The sequence below is a fragment of the Bos javanicus genome, chromosome 8, assembly GCF_032452875.1.
Source record: "Bos javanicus breed banteng chromosome 8, ARS-OSU_banteng_1.0, whole genome shotgun sequence".
Classification (NCBI taxonomy): domain Eukaryota; kingdom Metazoa; phylum Chordata; class Mammalia; order Artiodactyla; family Bovidae; genus Bos; species Bos javanicus.
This window is the reverse complement of record NC_083875.1, coordinates 82624936-82639857: the sequence shown is the minus strand read 5'-3', so window position 1 is coordinate 82639857 and position 14922 is coordinate 82624936. Positions and strand designations below refer to the sequence as shown.

At 39.2% G+C, this 14922-nt stretch overlaps 1 protein-coding gene across 19 annotated transcripts in view; it reads left to right on the top strand.

The window, feature by feature from the left end:
- The first annotated feature begins 283 nt into the window (after nt 1–283).
- The window catches only part of FANCC (FA complementation group C), a 347288-nt gene continuing 332649 nt past the window's right edge, over nt 284–14922 (top strand). For 16 of the 19 annotated variants that reach the window (XM_061426129.1, XM_061426125.1, XM_061426128.1 and 13 more), the window contains exons 1-2: nt 284–514; nt 12667–12734. The gene's annotated coding sequence lies outside the window, so the exon portion shown is untranslated. The remainder of the gene's footprint in view (nt 515–12666; nt 12735–14922) is intronic. The other 3 variants (XM_061426131.1, XM_061426130.1, XM_061426127.1) reach the window with 1 other exon arrangement.

Genomic DNA, 14922 nt, shown 5'->3' with positions numbered 1-14922 from the left:
TTAGTGGTTTTACATTCCTGACAAAGACTCAATTTTTCTTTTAAAAATTTTCTGCATTTTGAACAGAATCTTGAAATTGAGCAACAACCTATTTAAAAACCCAGGGTTTTCCCCCTTCAGGTCCTTCCTGCGGTCTACTTGAAACCCGCGACACCAGCTTAGTGCTCAGGAACAACTAAGGCAGCCTCAGTAGGACCCCTCGCCTAGGCCCGCCCCAACGGACCGACTTCCGGCCGAGCCTGGGCCCGCGTCCCGCCCCACGAGCACGAGATTCGTCGGAATTTTCCCGCGAGGCCGCCGGGGTGCAGGGTCGCTGGCCAAGCCCCAGAGTGCACTGCGAATACGTGCGCGCGCGGCTCAGCTGCCGAACAGCCGCGGGAAAATTCTAAGAGTCAAAACAGAACACAAAAACCAATACGAGGGAAAGTCAAATTTTCAAGCCACAGAACCCGGGCGGTTGGCAGCCTTGCCGCCACTGCCCAAACTGCTGAAGTTGCTCTGGCGCGGACCACCGGTAAGAGAGAGGCCGCAGAGCGCGAGTGAAGGCGTCGGCCTCCCTCGGGGGTCTGGCCGACACGTCAGCTTGAGGGTGTGGGTTGGGGTAGGGGGGAAAGGCTCGCGAGAACGTCCGCTGCGCGCACCGCACCTAGGTGAGTGAGCAGGGCTTGGGCGGTGAGCGGGGCTGCGAAGTGGATAGAGGTTTGAGGTGGGGCCAACCCTGGGGGGCGGGGCCGCAGGCTAGGGGCGTGGTTAGAGGGCGGGGCAGGCTCAGGGGGTGGAGCCGACCGAGGGGTCGAGCGGAAGGGAGCCCTCCCCATAGCTGTGGGAACTGGGGATTGCTGTTTTGCTTCTTTCTGTTCATGAAGCGGAGGCAGCTTAAAAGGACAGGAGCAAAGGTGACTTTCTTTGCCCTGGATCCTTGGGCGCTCTGAAAAGCTCGCCATTTAAAATTCATCACCCTTTAAAGCTGGCTGCCTGCTCGTCGCACCGCCCCCCGCCCCCAGAGTGCTGGGTGGTGGGGGCCCAATTAGAGGAGCCCGGGGCGGTTTGTTACCCTTCCTGCTTTCCCAGCTTTGCATCTTAGGAGGAGAGTTGGGTTCTGATGGGCGACAATTTCCCAGAAACTCACTTTTTTGGAATGGCAGGCCAAATAGCGTCCAAAGCCTTGGGGAGGTGGTTTTTTTTTTTTTTTTTTTTGCGGAGGGTTGGGGATGTTAGTTTAGCTTGCTTTTTCGGTAATTTTTTACGTGGACGCGTTTACAACATGAACCCTCTATGGTCATGTTGCATGGGCTGGAAGAGTCCGGAAAGGGAAAAAAGATTTGGAGTTTTAAAAACATAGGAAATTTGGGACCAGAATGTCAAGGAAAGGCTGAGGAATTTTCCAGCAAAGACCTATGTTGGAATGTTTGTCGTAATCTGAAATTGTTGGAAAGCTCTCGGGCTCCTGGTTTCATTCTAACCCTTTTCCCATTTAATGCATCATAACTGAGATGTGGTTGACTTTTTATCACATGAGTAGGGCACTTTTGGGCCACCAATATTCAGTTCTTTCCGGATGTCACTCACCTTTAGTGGTGTGCAGCTCAAAACATTTTTTCATTACTTCCCTCAGGAGGAGAGGAAAGATTGTTACAAATGGTAGAATTCATACCACGTGTTGGGATCACTTGTACAAAAACTTTGATAGAAAACATAATCATTGTGAGTTTATCCATTAAACTTAAAATGCTATTTCAATCTAATATACTGCACTAGATTCGTAGGGAAGTAAGCCCTCATATACGTTATTCATATGTGTACAAGAAAGACCGCATCAGAAAATAATTTGCTTTTCCTAGTTGTATCAAAGCCCTCTTTCTGGCAGAGTAAAAGTTAGACCCTGCTTCTTTAAAAGTGAGTTAACTATACCTTGGTATATTATATATTTTAATTCACCCTTTTCATTATTTAGTCATGTACCTCTTGATTTCTTGAAAAACACTAAGTAAACATGATTTTGGAAGATCTGAGTTTTCTATACTGTAATAAAAAACATTAACTTGATTGATTAGCTGAATGTGAAAGATGTGGTGCTGCTTGTATGTGAAACTGTGTGTGTACATTTAAAAATAAATGGTACTTTTAACTAGTTCCATATTTCACCAAGTAGTTCCAGTAACAATTATACAAATTTTGTATTTATGAAAACCAGTTAAAGGTAGGCCATCCTGGCCAGTAAAAAGTTGGATTGGTTGTCCAGGCCACAGAGACAGCCTAGGAAACCTCACATCAGTGGCAGTTTCAGGTTGGTAATGGTGGAGCCTCAAGTCAGCCTGGAAATCAGCATCAAATGTATTATTATTATTTTAAAATTGAAATATAGTCAATTTACAATATTGTGTTAGTTTCAAGTTACAGTGTTTTTGCAGATTATACTCCATTATAGGCATTACAAGATAATGGGAATAATTTCATGTACTATACAGTATAGTTGCTTATCTATTTTATATGTAGTAGTTTGTGTCTGTTAATCCCATACTCCTAGTTTGCCCCTCCCCCCTTTCCTTCTCTGCTTTGGTAACCACAAATTTGTTTTCTATATCTGTGAGTCTTTTTCTGTATCTATGAGTCTTTTTCGGTATTATACCTTCATTTTTATTATTTTTTAGATTCCAAATATAAGTGATACAATACAGTATTTTTTTCCTCTGTCTCATTTATTTCACTAAGCATAATATCTTCCAGGTTCATCCATGTTGCTACAAATTTCATTATTTTTTATGGCTCACTTTGTGTGGATCACAATAACCTGTGGAAAATTCTGAAAGAGATGGGAATACCAGACCACCTGACCTGCCTCTTGAGAAACCTATATTCAGGTCAGGAAGCAACAGTTAGAACTGGACATGGAACAACAGACTGGTTCCAAATAGGAAAAGGAGTATGTCAAGGCTGTATATTGTCACCCTGATTATTTAACTTCTATGCAGAGTACATCATGAGAAACACTGGGCTGGATGAAGTACAAGCTGGAATCAAGATTGCTGGGAGAGATATCAATAACCTCAGATATGCAGATGACACCACCTTTATGGCAGAAAGTGAAGAGGAACTAAAAAGCCTCTTGATGAAAGTGAAAGAGAAGAGTGAAAAAGTTGGCTTAAAGCTCAACATTCAGAAAACAAAGATCATGGCATCTGGTCCCATCAGTTCATGGCAAACAGATGGGGAAACAATGGAAACAGTGTCAGACTTTATCTTTTTGGGCTCCAAAATCACTGCAGATGGTGACTGCAGCCATGAAATTAAAAGAGGCTTACTCCTTGGAAGGAAAGTTATGACCAACCTAGATAGCATATTCAAAAGCAGAGACATTACTTTGCCAACAAAGGTCCGTCTAGTCAAGGCTATGGTTTTTTCTGTGGTCATGTATGGATGTGAGAGTTGGACTGTGAAGAAGGCTGAGTGCTGAAGCATTGATGCTTTTCAACTGTGGTGTTGGAGAAGATTCTTGAGAGTCCCTTGGACTGCAAGGAGATCCAACCAATCCATTCTGAAGGAGATCAGCCCTGGGATTTCTTTGGAAGGAATGATGCTAAAGCTGAAACTCTAGTACTTTGGCCACCACATGCGAAGAGCTGACTCATTGGAAAAGACCCTGATGCTGGGAGGGATTGGGGGCAGGAGGAGAAGGGGACGACAGAGGATGAGATGGCTGGATGGCATCACCAACTCGATGCATATGAGTTTGAGTGAACTCTGGGAGTTGGTAATGGACAGGGAGGCCTGGTGTGCTGCGATTCATGTGGTCACAAAGAATTGGACACGACTGAGCGACTGAACTGAATATTACATTGTTTTTATATAATTCACATCTTAATCCAGTCATCTCTTGATTGGGTATTTGGGTTGTTTTTATATCTCAGCTATTATAAATAGTGCTGCTGTAAACATTGGGCTGGATGTACCTTTTCAAATTAGTGTTTTTGTTTTTTCCAGAAACATACACAGAGTGAATCATATGGTAGTTTTATTCTTAGTTTTTTAAGGAGCCTTCATACTGATTTTCATAGTGGTTGGCACCAGTTTATATTTCTACTAACAGTGAAGGAGGGTTCCCTTTTCTTCACATCCCTGACAACATTTGTTATATGTAGACTTTTTGATAATGGCCTTTCTGATAGGTATAAGGTGATATCTCTTGAGGTTTTGATTTGCATTTTTTATAATTAGTGAAGTTGAGCATCTTTTCATGTGTCTGTTAGTCATCTGTATGTCTTCTTTGGAAAGATGTTTATTCAGGTCTTCTGCCCATATTTCGATTGGGTTGTTTAGTTTTTGATGTTAAGTAGTATGAGCTCTGTACATTTACTTCTTGTCATTTGCATAATTTGCAAATATTTTCTCGCATTCTGTAAGTTGTGGTTTTGTTTTCTTGATGGTTTCCTTTGCTGTGCAACAATGTTAAAATTTAATTGGGCGCCATTTTGGAGAACAGAATGGCAAACCACTCCAGTATTCTTGCCTTGAGAACCCCATGAACAGTATGAAAAGGAATAAGATATGACACTGAAAGATGAATCCCTCCAGGTTGATTGACTTCAGTTGGTCAGTTGTGTCCAACTCTTTGCAACTTCATGGATTGCAACATGCCAGGCTTCCCTACCCATGACCAACTCCTGGAGCTTGCTCAAACTCATGTCCATCAAGTCAGTGATGCTATCCAACCATCTCATCCTCTGTCATCCCCTTTTCCTCCTTCCTTCAATCTTTCCCAGCACCAGGATGTTTTCCAATGAGCCAGTTCTTCACATCAGATGGCCAAAGTATTGGATTTTCAGCATCAGCGTCAGTTCTCCCAATGAATATTCAGGACTGATTTCCTTCAGGATTGACTGCTTCGATCTCCTTGCAGTCCAAGGGACTCTCAAGAGTCTTTTCCAACACCACAGTTCAGAAGCATCAATTCTTCTGTGCTCAGCTTTCCTAATGGTCCAACTCATATCCATACATGACTACTGGAACAACTGTAGCTTTGACTGTACGGACCTTTGTTGGTAAAGTAATGTCTCTGCTTTTTAATATGTGACCTAGTTTTGTCATAGCTTTTCTTCCAAGGAAAAGCGTCTTTTAATTTCATGGCTACAGACACCATCTGCAGTGATTTTGGAGCCTAAGAAAATAAAGGCTGTCACTGTTCCATTGTTTTCTCACATATTTGCCATGAAATGATGAGACTGGATGCCATGATCTTTGTTTTTTGAATATTGAGTTTTCAGCCAGCTTTTTCTCTCTCCTCATTCGCTTTCATCAGGAGGCTCTTTAGTTCCTTTTGACTTTCTGCCATAAGGGTGGTATCATCTACATATCTGAGGTTGTTGATATTTCTCCCAGCATCTTGATTCCAGCTTGTACTTCATCCAGTCCAGCACTTTGCATGATGTGCTGTGCATATAAGTTAAGTAAGCAAGGTGACAGTATACAGCCTTGACATACTCCTTTCCCAATTTGGAACCAATCCATTGTTACATGTCCAGTTATAACTGTAGCTTCTTGACCTGCATACAGACTTCCCAAGAGGCAGGTAAGGTGGTCTGGTATTCCCATCTCTTTAAGAATTTTCTACAGTTTGTTGTGATCCACACAGTCAAAGGCTTTAGCATACTCAGTGAAGCGGAAGTAGATGCTTTTCTGGAATTCTCTTGCTTTTTCAATGATCCAGTTTATGTTGGCTATTTAATCTCTGGTTCCTCTGCCTTTTCTAAGTCCAGCTTGAACATCTGGAAGTTCTCAGTTCATGTACTGTTGAAGCCTGGCTTGGAGAATTTTGAGCATTACTTTGCTAGTGTGTGAGATGAATGCAATTGTGCAGTAGTTTAAACATTCTTTGGCATTGCCTTTCTTTGAGACTGGAATGGTAACTGACCTTTTCCAGTCCTGTGGCCACTGCTGAGTTTTCCAAATTTGTTGGCATATTGAGTGCAGCATTTTAACAGCATCATCTTTTAGAATTTGAAATAGCTCAACTGCAATTCCATCACCTCCACTAGCTTTGTTCATAGTGATGCTTCCTAAGGCTCACTTGACTTTGCACTCCAGGATGTCTGGCTCTAGGTGAGTGATCACACCATCATGATTATCTGGGTCATGAAGATCTTTTCTGTATAGTTCTTCTGTGTATTCTTGCCACCTCTTCTTAATATCTTCTTCTTCTGTTGGTCCATACTTTTTCAGTCCTTTAATGACACTCTAGGTTTATAGGTGTCCAATATGCTACTGGGGAGGAGTGGAGAGACAGCTCCAGAAAGAGAGCTGGATCAGAGTGGAAATGACACTCAGTTGTGGATGTGTCTGGTGGTAAAGGTAGTACTCTTGCCTGGAAAATACCATGGATGGATGAGCCTGATAGGCTGCAGTCCATGAGGTCGCTTAGAGTCGGACACAACTGAGTGATTTCACTTTGACTTTTCACTTTAATGCATTCGAGAAGGAAGTGGCAACCCCCTCCAGTATTCTTGCCTGGAGAATCCCAGGGACAGGGGAGCCTGGTGGGCTGCCGTCTGTGGGGTCGCGCAGAGTTGGACATGACTGAAGGGACTTAGCAGCAGCAGAGAACAATATTGCATAGGAACCTGGAATGTTAGGTCCATGAATCAGGGTAAATTGGATGTGGTCAAGCAGGAGATGGCAAGAGTGAAAATTGACAGTTTAGAAATCTGTGAACTAAAATGGATGGGAACGGGCAAATTTAATTCAGATGGTCATTATATCTACTACTGTGGAAAATAGTCCCTTAGAAGAAATAGAGTAGCCCTCATAGTCAACAGAAGAGTCCGAAATGCAATACTTGGGTGCAGTCTTAAAAATGACAGAGCAATCTCAATTTGTTTCCAGAGCAAGCCATTCAGCATCACAGTAATCCAGGTCTATAGCTCAGCTACTAATGCTGAAGAAGCTGAAGTTGAATGGCTCTATGAAGACTTAAAGACCTTCTAGAACTTACACCAGAAAAAAAAAAAAAGGATGTTCTTTTCATCATAGAAGGTTGGAGTGCAAAAGTAGGAAGTCAAGAGATACCTGGAGTAACAGGCAGAATTGGCCTTGGAGTACAACATGAAGCAGGGGAAAGGGTAACAGAGTTTTGTCAAGAGAACACACTGATAGCAAAACCCCTTTTCCAGCAACACAAGAGATGACTCTACACATGGACATCACCAGGTGGTCAATATCGATATCAGATTGATTATATTCTTTGCCTCCAAAGATAGAGAAGCTCTATACAGTCAGCAAAAAGTCGTGGAGCTGACTGGCTCAGATCGTGAGCTATTTATTCCAAAATTCAGGCTGAGATTAAGGAAGGTAGGGAAAACCATTAGGTCATTCAGGCATGACCTAAATCAAATCCCTTATGATTATACAGTGGAGGTAATAAATAGATTCAAGAGGTTAGTTCTGGTAGATGAGTGCCTGAAGAACTGTATTCATAACGTTGTGCAAGAGGCCGTGATGAAGACCATTGCAAAGAAAAGGAATGCAGGAAGGCAAAGTGGTTGTCTGAGGAGGCTTTACAAATAGCTGAGAAAATAAGAGAAGAAAAAAAGCAAAGGAGAAAGGGAAAGATATACCAAACTGAATCTAGAGTTCCAGAAAAGTGCAGCAAGAAATAAGAAAGCCTTCTTAATTGAACAATGCAAAGAATTAGAGGAAAACAGTAGAATAGGAAAGACTAGAGATCTCTTCAAGAAAATTGAAGATATCAAGGGAACATTTCATGCAAAGATGGGCATGAGAAGAGACGAAATGGCAAGGAGCTCACAGAAGCAAAAGAGATTAAGAAGAAGTCACAAGAATATACAGAAGAGATATACAAAAAAGGTCTTAATGACCTGGATAACCATGATGCTGTGTGGTTACTAACCTAGAGCCAGACATCCTGGAGTGTGATATCAAGTGGGCCTTAGGAAGCATTACTACCAATAAAGCTAGTGGAGGTGATGGAGGCCCATTTGTTTGTTTTTGCTTTTATTTATTTTTCCATAGAAGACTGACCGAAGAAAATACTGCTATATTTGTGTAAAACTGTTCTACCTCTGTTCTGTTTGGGGAGTTTTATGGTTTCAGGTTGTAAACATTTAGGTCTTTAAACCATTTTGAGTTTATTTTTGTATGTGATGTGAGGAAATAACCTAATCTCATTGTTTTACATATGGTTGTACAGTTTTCCTAACACCAGTTATTCAAGAGACTATCATTTCTCTATTGTATATTCTTGCTTCCTTTGTCATAGAGTAATTGAACATTGGTGCATAGATTTGTTTGGGGCTCTGTATTCTGTTTCATTGATCTGTGTGTCTTTTTCTGACAATACCATGCTGTTTTGATTACTGTGGCTTTGCATTATAGTCTGAAGTCAGGGAGGGTTGTACCTCCAGCTTTACTGTTTTTTTTCCTCAGGATGCTTTGGCAGTTCAGGGTTTTTTTTTGTGGTTCCATATAATTTTAGGATTATTTGTTTTCATTCTGTGAAAAATGTTAGGGGTATTTTGATAGGGATTACATTAAATCTGTAGATTGCTTTGGATAGTATGGGCACTTTAATAATTTTAATTCATGTCGTCCAAGCACATGAGTTAGCTTTCCACTTCTATTTTATTCCCCCTTTTCTTTTGAATCATTTCAGTTTCCTTCATCATTGCTTTATAATTTTCAGAGTATAAGTCTTTTACTTCCTTTGTAAGTTTATTCCTGTGTTTATTTTTTGGGGTACAATTTTAAATACGTTTATTGTTTTACTTTTTCTGATGTTTCATTATTAGTGTAACAGATTATTAATACAATAGATTTCTACATATTAATCTTGTATCCTGTAGTCTTGCTGATTTCATTTATACTTATAGTTTTGGGTGGAAGCTCTAACGTTCTCTATAGAGTATCATGTCATCTGCAAATAGTGACAGTTTTACTTCTTTCCTTCCAGTTTGGATACCTTTTATTTATTTTTCTTGTCTTATTGCTGTGTCTAGGACACAGCAATGGAAATGACAAGAGTGGGCATCTTTGTCTGGATTTTTAATTTAGCTGAAAGGGTTTCAGCTGAAACAGTTGAAAGTTTTAATTTCATTTAATAGTTGGGTCTTAATTATGTTGGCTGTGGATTTGTCATAAATGTCTCTTGTTATGTTGCGATATATTCCCACCATATCCAATTTTTATCATGAATGAATGTTGAAATTTGTCACATGATTTTTCTGCATCTGTTGAGATAATTGGACTTCCCCACTGGCACTGTGGTACTGTAAATAAGCATCAACAGTGGCTACTGCTGTCTTAGCAGGCCCACACCCTACAGACCCTCTTGTCGCCTCGGTGTCCCTAGATTGAATCTTTCCCCAGGTCCTGGCTACTCTAGAGCCAGGGCCAAGCTGTGACAGGGACAGAGAAGGGGCAGGGATTTTTCTCAGAGTGGAGTGGGGAATGTGGCAAGGGAGCAGCCTCTAAGACAGACCTCCCTCCTCCCTGTCTAGTGGTGAGGCAATACCTATGCACCTCTTTCTAGTGGAGCCTTGACTTCTTCAGTCTATCTGTCCTAGTAGCAGCCAAGGGGGCTTGTCTCATCCACATAGGTCCCCAGGACTGGGACACCCATTCTGTGGCTTGACCCACTCACTTTCACAGGATAAGTGTCTGCTTGTGTGATCTCCCTTTTCCTTTTAGTCCCCTCCCAGGGGCATAGGTCCAACTCATTACTCTTCTTTCTGTCCTGCCCGATTATGTGTGTATCTTTATTATAGCTTTGATTTTATAGTTCTTCTGCCAGTTTCCAGGTAGTTTTCCTTGAGAATTGTTCCACATATAGATGTGTTTTTGCTCTATTTATGGGGGAAGGTGACCTGCATGTCCTCTTATTCTGCCATCTTGATCCCCCCCACCCCAAAATGGATTTATTCAATTTTATTTTAGGCTGGGGTATGTACATTTTCTGTTTTTGTTCATAGATCTTGAAAGACTGATCTTTTAGTATGAAAGAAACATCTATAAAAGAAGTGCATTGACTTTGCAGTGTTTTAGTAGAGAAGGAAAAACTTTAAAAGTTCATCAGAAAATAAAGTAGATAAAAAGGCAAATCTTGAGCATTGAAAATTTTATACTAAATATCACACTTATTTTTTGGACTTTCTTTTTTAAGAACATGAAAAATACAGATCTCTATTTTTACATATCTTTATTTTACTTTGTTTGTAGCTGTAACAGGAAAAACGTTTACCTTAAAAAGATAGCCCAAACCTATGTAATAATGGTAGCAAGCCTATCACTACCCCATGAAACACATTAAAAAAAAGAGACATTTTTGGACTGATTTTTGAAGAGACTTTGCAGAGTTCCCTGGTCCATTCATTCTCTTAGGCTCTTCAATAAACTGTGCTGAGTGTGTAGAAAACATTTCCCTGTTAAGATAGGAACATCTATAATCTTCCTCTTACGTATCTCTAATAACAGGAAAGCAAAGTTCATATAAAAAAATCACCTTTTGGAACTGTATCCTCTTTTCTAAATAAGTGATTTTTAGTAAATTTAGAAGATTTTTGAGATTGTGCAGTGATCACAGCAATTCAGTTTTAGAAATTTTACATCACCTTAATAAGTTTGCCTCTGCAGGTTTTGTACTCAGACCTGGTGCTGGCTTTTAGCCTCAGGAAACCATTGATTTGCTTTCTATCACTATCAATTAGCCTTTTATGGAGATGGATTTATGAAATAAGTGCCATCTTATGTCTGGCTTCATTTAGCATAATGGTTTTGAGATTCATCCATGCTGTAGCATGTATCCGTAGTTTGTTCCTGTTTATTGATAAATAACCATTGTATGATTATACTACATTTTCTTTATCCATTCATCAGTTGATGGACATCAGTTGTTTTTACTTTCTGGCTATTATGAATAATGCTGCTATGAGCATTCATGTACAAGTCTTTGTGTGGACATATGTTCTCATTTTTCTTGGATAAATACCCATAAGGAGATTACTGGGTTGTGTAGTAGGTTCACATTTTAATTTTTTAAGAAACAGCTAAACTGTTTTCCAATATGGCCATACAGTATCATGTTCCCAGAAGCACTGTGTGAGAGTTTCAATTTTTCCATATCTTGACTTGTTACTGTGTCTTTTTTCATAGCCATCTTAGTATGAAGTAGTATCTCATATTAGTTTTAATTTGCGTTTCTCTATTGGCTAATGATGTTGAACAAATTTTCAAATACTTATATACTGTTCCTATGTTGTCTTTGAAATGTCTACTGAAATCTTTAGTCCATTTTTGGATTGGTTTGCCTTCTTATTGGGCTGTACACATTCTTTGTGTATTCTGGGTACAAGCCCAATGTATGTTTTATAAATTATTTCAGTAAATAATTTATTACCCAGTCTGTTGCTTGTCTTTTCATTTTCTCTGTGGTATCTTTTGAAATACAAGTTTTTATTTTGAGGAAGTCCAGTTTATCAGTTTTTTTAAAAAATAATGCTTTAGGTTCATGTTCAATTTCTACTAACTTTTGTGTATGGTATGCAGTATGGGTCCAAATTCATCTTTTTTGTGTGTATGGATATCCAGTTGTTTTAGCATTATTTGTTGAGGAAAAATAAAAAGATCCTTTTCCCATTTAATCGCCTTTGCACCTTTGTCAAAAATCAAGTGACCATAAATTATTTCTAGACTCTCATTTCTGTTTGAGTCATTGTTATGCCTCTTCTCATACCAGCACCACACTGTCTTGATTATACGGTATCTTTGTAGTTAGTTTTGAAATTGGGTAGTATAAGTCTTCTGATATTTTTTTCTTTTTCAAAATTGTTTTGGCTATGCTGGTTTCCTTAGATTTCCATATAAATTTTAGTATCATTTTGTCATTTTTTCCGAAAAAGCCTACTGTGATGGATTTTGATAGAAACTGCATATAATCTGTAGATTTGTTTGGGGGAGAATTGCTGTTGCCATCTTAACATGAACATGGACTGTCTTTCTGTTTTGTACGACATTTCATTTCTTTTAGCAATGTTTTGTAATTTTCAGTGCACAAGTCTTGCCCTTCTTTTGTTAACTTTATTTTGAAGTGTTTAACTTTTTTGTGCTATTGTGAGTAGAGTTTTTCAGATTTTGTTTTTGGATTGTTCATTGCCAATACGTAAAAATATAATTGATTTTTGTTTATTTATCTTGTGTCCTGCAACCTTACTTTACTATTATATTAAGCAGGGTTTTTTTGTGTGTGAATTCCTTAGAATTTTCTACATACAGTATCATGTCATTTGCAAATATAGACAGTTTTTACTTATTGTATCTCAGTTCAGTTCAGTCGCTCAGTTGTGTCCGACTCTGCGACCCCATGGACTGCAGCATGCCAGGGTTCTTGGCCATCACCAACTCCCAGAGCTTGTCAAACTCATGTCCATCGAGTCAGTGACGCCATCCAGCCAACTCATCCTCTGTCATTCCCTTCTCCTCCTGCCTTCAGTCTTTCCCAGCATCAGGGTCTTTTCCAGTGAATCAGTTCTTTGCATCAGGTGGCCCAAGTATTGGAGCTTCAGCATCAGTTCTTTCAATTAATATTCAGGACTGATTTCTTTTAGGATTGACTAGATATATCTTTGTATCTAGATGCCTTAATTTTTTTTTTTTTTTGCCTAGAACCTCTAATACGTTGTGAACAGAAGTAAGGAGCATGGATCTTATTGACTTGTTCCTGATCTTAGGAGGTAAGCATTTAATCTTGTGTGCCCAATGCACAGTGAGGCCAAACAAAATTGAAAGGTCAGTGTTTGGAGCAGAGAAAGGTTTATTGCCGCACCGTGCAAGGGGACAGGTGGCTTATTTCTCCCCGCAACCCCCCAAGTCCCAAACTCCCTGAAGGGTTACAGCAAAGCATTTTTAAGGGCAAAGTGAGAAAAGGGTGCCCTTGTGAAATGTTGTTGCTGAACCATGAAAGATGCTGGGATTCTTGGCCTCTGGAGAAGAATTCAATCTGGGGCCAGAGACAAGGCTTGATCACTCAGAGCTTTTGTGTAGTAAAGTTTTATTAAAGTATAAAAGAGATAGAGAAAGCTTCTGACATAGACATCAGAAGGGGGCAGAAAGAGTGCCCCCTTGCTAGTATTAGCAATGGAGTTATATACTTTTAATTAGTTATTTTAGTGAATCAAAAGAATGTCTGGTGGTTGTAAAGACCTTACTAGACCTACTCCCATAATTTACATTTTAAGATTACAGGATTAGCCAGAAGGTTTTTTTTTTTTCAGAGACTGTCCTCAAGCAGGATACATTATTGTTATATAATCCTAAGGAATGTAGAGGGAAAAACAGTTTGTCCTTTCCTCCTCCTTGAGAATTCCAGACCCCTCTCTTCTTGGGGACCGCTGGACTTATCAACCTGCCTAGGAATTGACTCTCACTTGGTTGGTTGGTTGTTGCAGACTGTTGGTGCAGGAATTCTTTGTTCTTGCAGCTGTCCACATAGGTCAGGTCATGATGTTGTAAACCTCCAACAAATGTTATTCCTTCTTCTGCAACTTTTTATCTGTATATGAATGGACTTTTAAAGATCTGCCTTGAAAATAGGTTATCCTATATATTTCAGACTATATGCAATCATTGTTAACTAAAGCAAAAGAAACAGGTCTAATGTGGAGTCAGATTTGTTCTTCCCTGTTACTCTTTTACCATTAGGAATGATGGTAGCACTGTGATCTTTTCAGAAATGCCCTTTCAGAAAGTTGGGAAACTTTCCTTCTGTTCCTAGATTGTTGAGAGTCCCTATCATGAACAAATGTTGGATTTTGTTAGATGCTTTTCTGCATCTATTGAGATAACCATGTGGTTAGTTACTTTATTCTATTAATATGACTCATTGCATTAATTGATTTTTTAATGCTATACTGGCTTTGCATTCCTAGGATAAATCCCACTTGGTCATGGTATATAATCCTTTTTATGTGTTACTGGATTTGGTTTAGTAATGTTTTGTTTAGGATTTTGTGTCTGTGTTTTTGAGGAATATTGGCAGGTGATTTTCTTGTGCTGTCTTTGACTGATCTTATGGCAATTCTGGCATTTTAATATGAGTTGGGAAGTGTTCTCTCCTCTTACATTTTCTGAAAGAGTTTGTAAAGGATTAGTATTATTTCTTCTTTAAATATATGGTGGAATTCATCCATGAAGTTATCTGTTCATGAATTTTTATTGGAAAAATTTAAATGACAACTTCAATGTCTTTACATGTTACAGGTCAATTTTGATTTTCTCTTTCTTCTTGAGTAAGTTTTGGTAAGTTGATTCTCTCTAGGATTTCCCCGCCCCCCCCTATTATCTAAGTTGTGTCATTTGTTGGCATAAAAGTGATCCTATAGAGTCAGCAGTGATGCCTCCTGTTTCATTTCTGATTGGGGTAGTTAGTATCTTTTTCTCTTCTTGCTCAGTGTAGCTAAAAGTTTATTGGTTTTGATATTTTCAAGAACCAACTTTTTGTTTCATTGATTTTACCAGTTGTTTTTCTGTTTTCATTGATTTCCGCTGTAATCTTTATTATAGCTTTCCTTCTGCTTGCTTTACGTTTAGTTTGTTGTTCTTTTTCTAGTTTTTTAAGGTAGAAGCTTAAGTTATTGATTTGAGACCTTTATTCTTTTCTAATACAACTGTTCAGTTACAAATTTCTCTTTAAGCACTGCTTAGGCTGCATCCCCCAAATTTTGATATGTTTATGTTTTTGTCATCAGTTCAAGATATTTTCAGTTTACTATGTGATCCCTTTTTTGAGCCATTGATTATTTAGAAGTGTGGATTTAATTTCCAAATATTTTAGGGTTTCATGTATGTTTATTGTTGATTTTAAGTCCATTGTGGTCAGAACATGTGCTTTTAAAATTTATTAAGGCCTCTTGTTTGATTGTA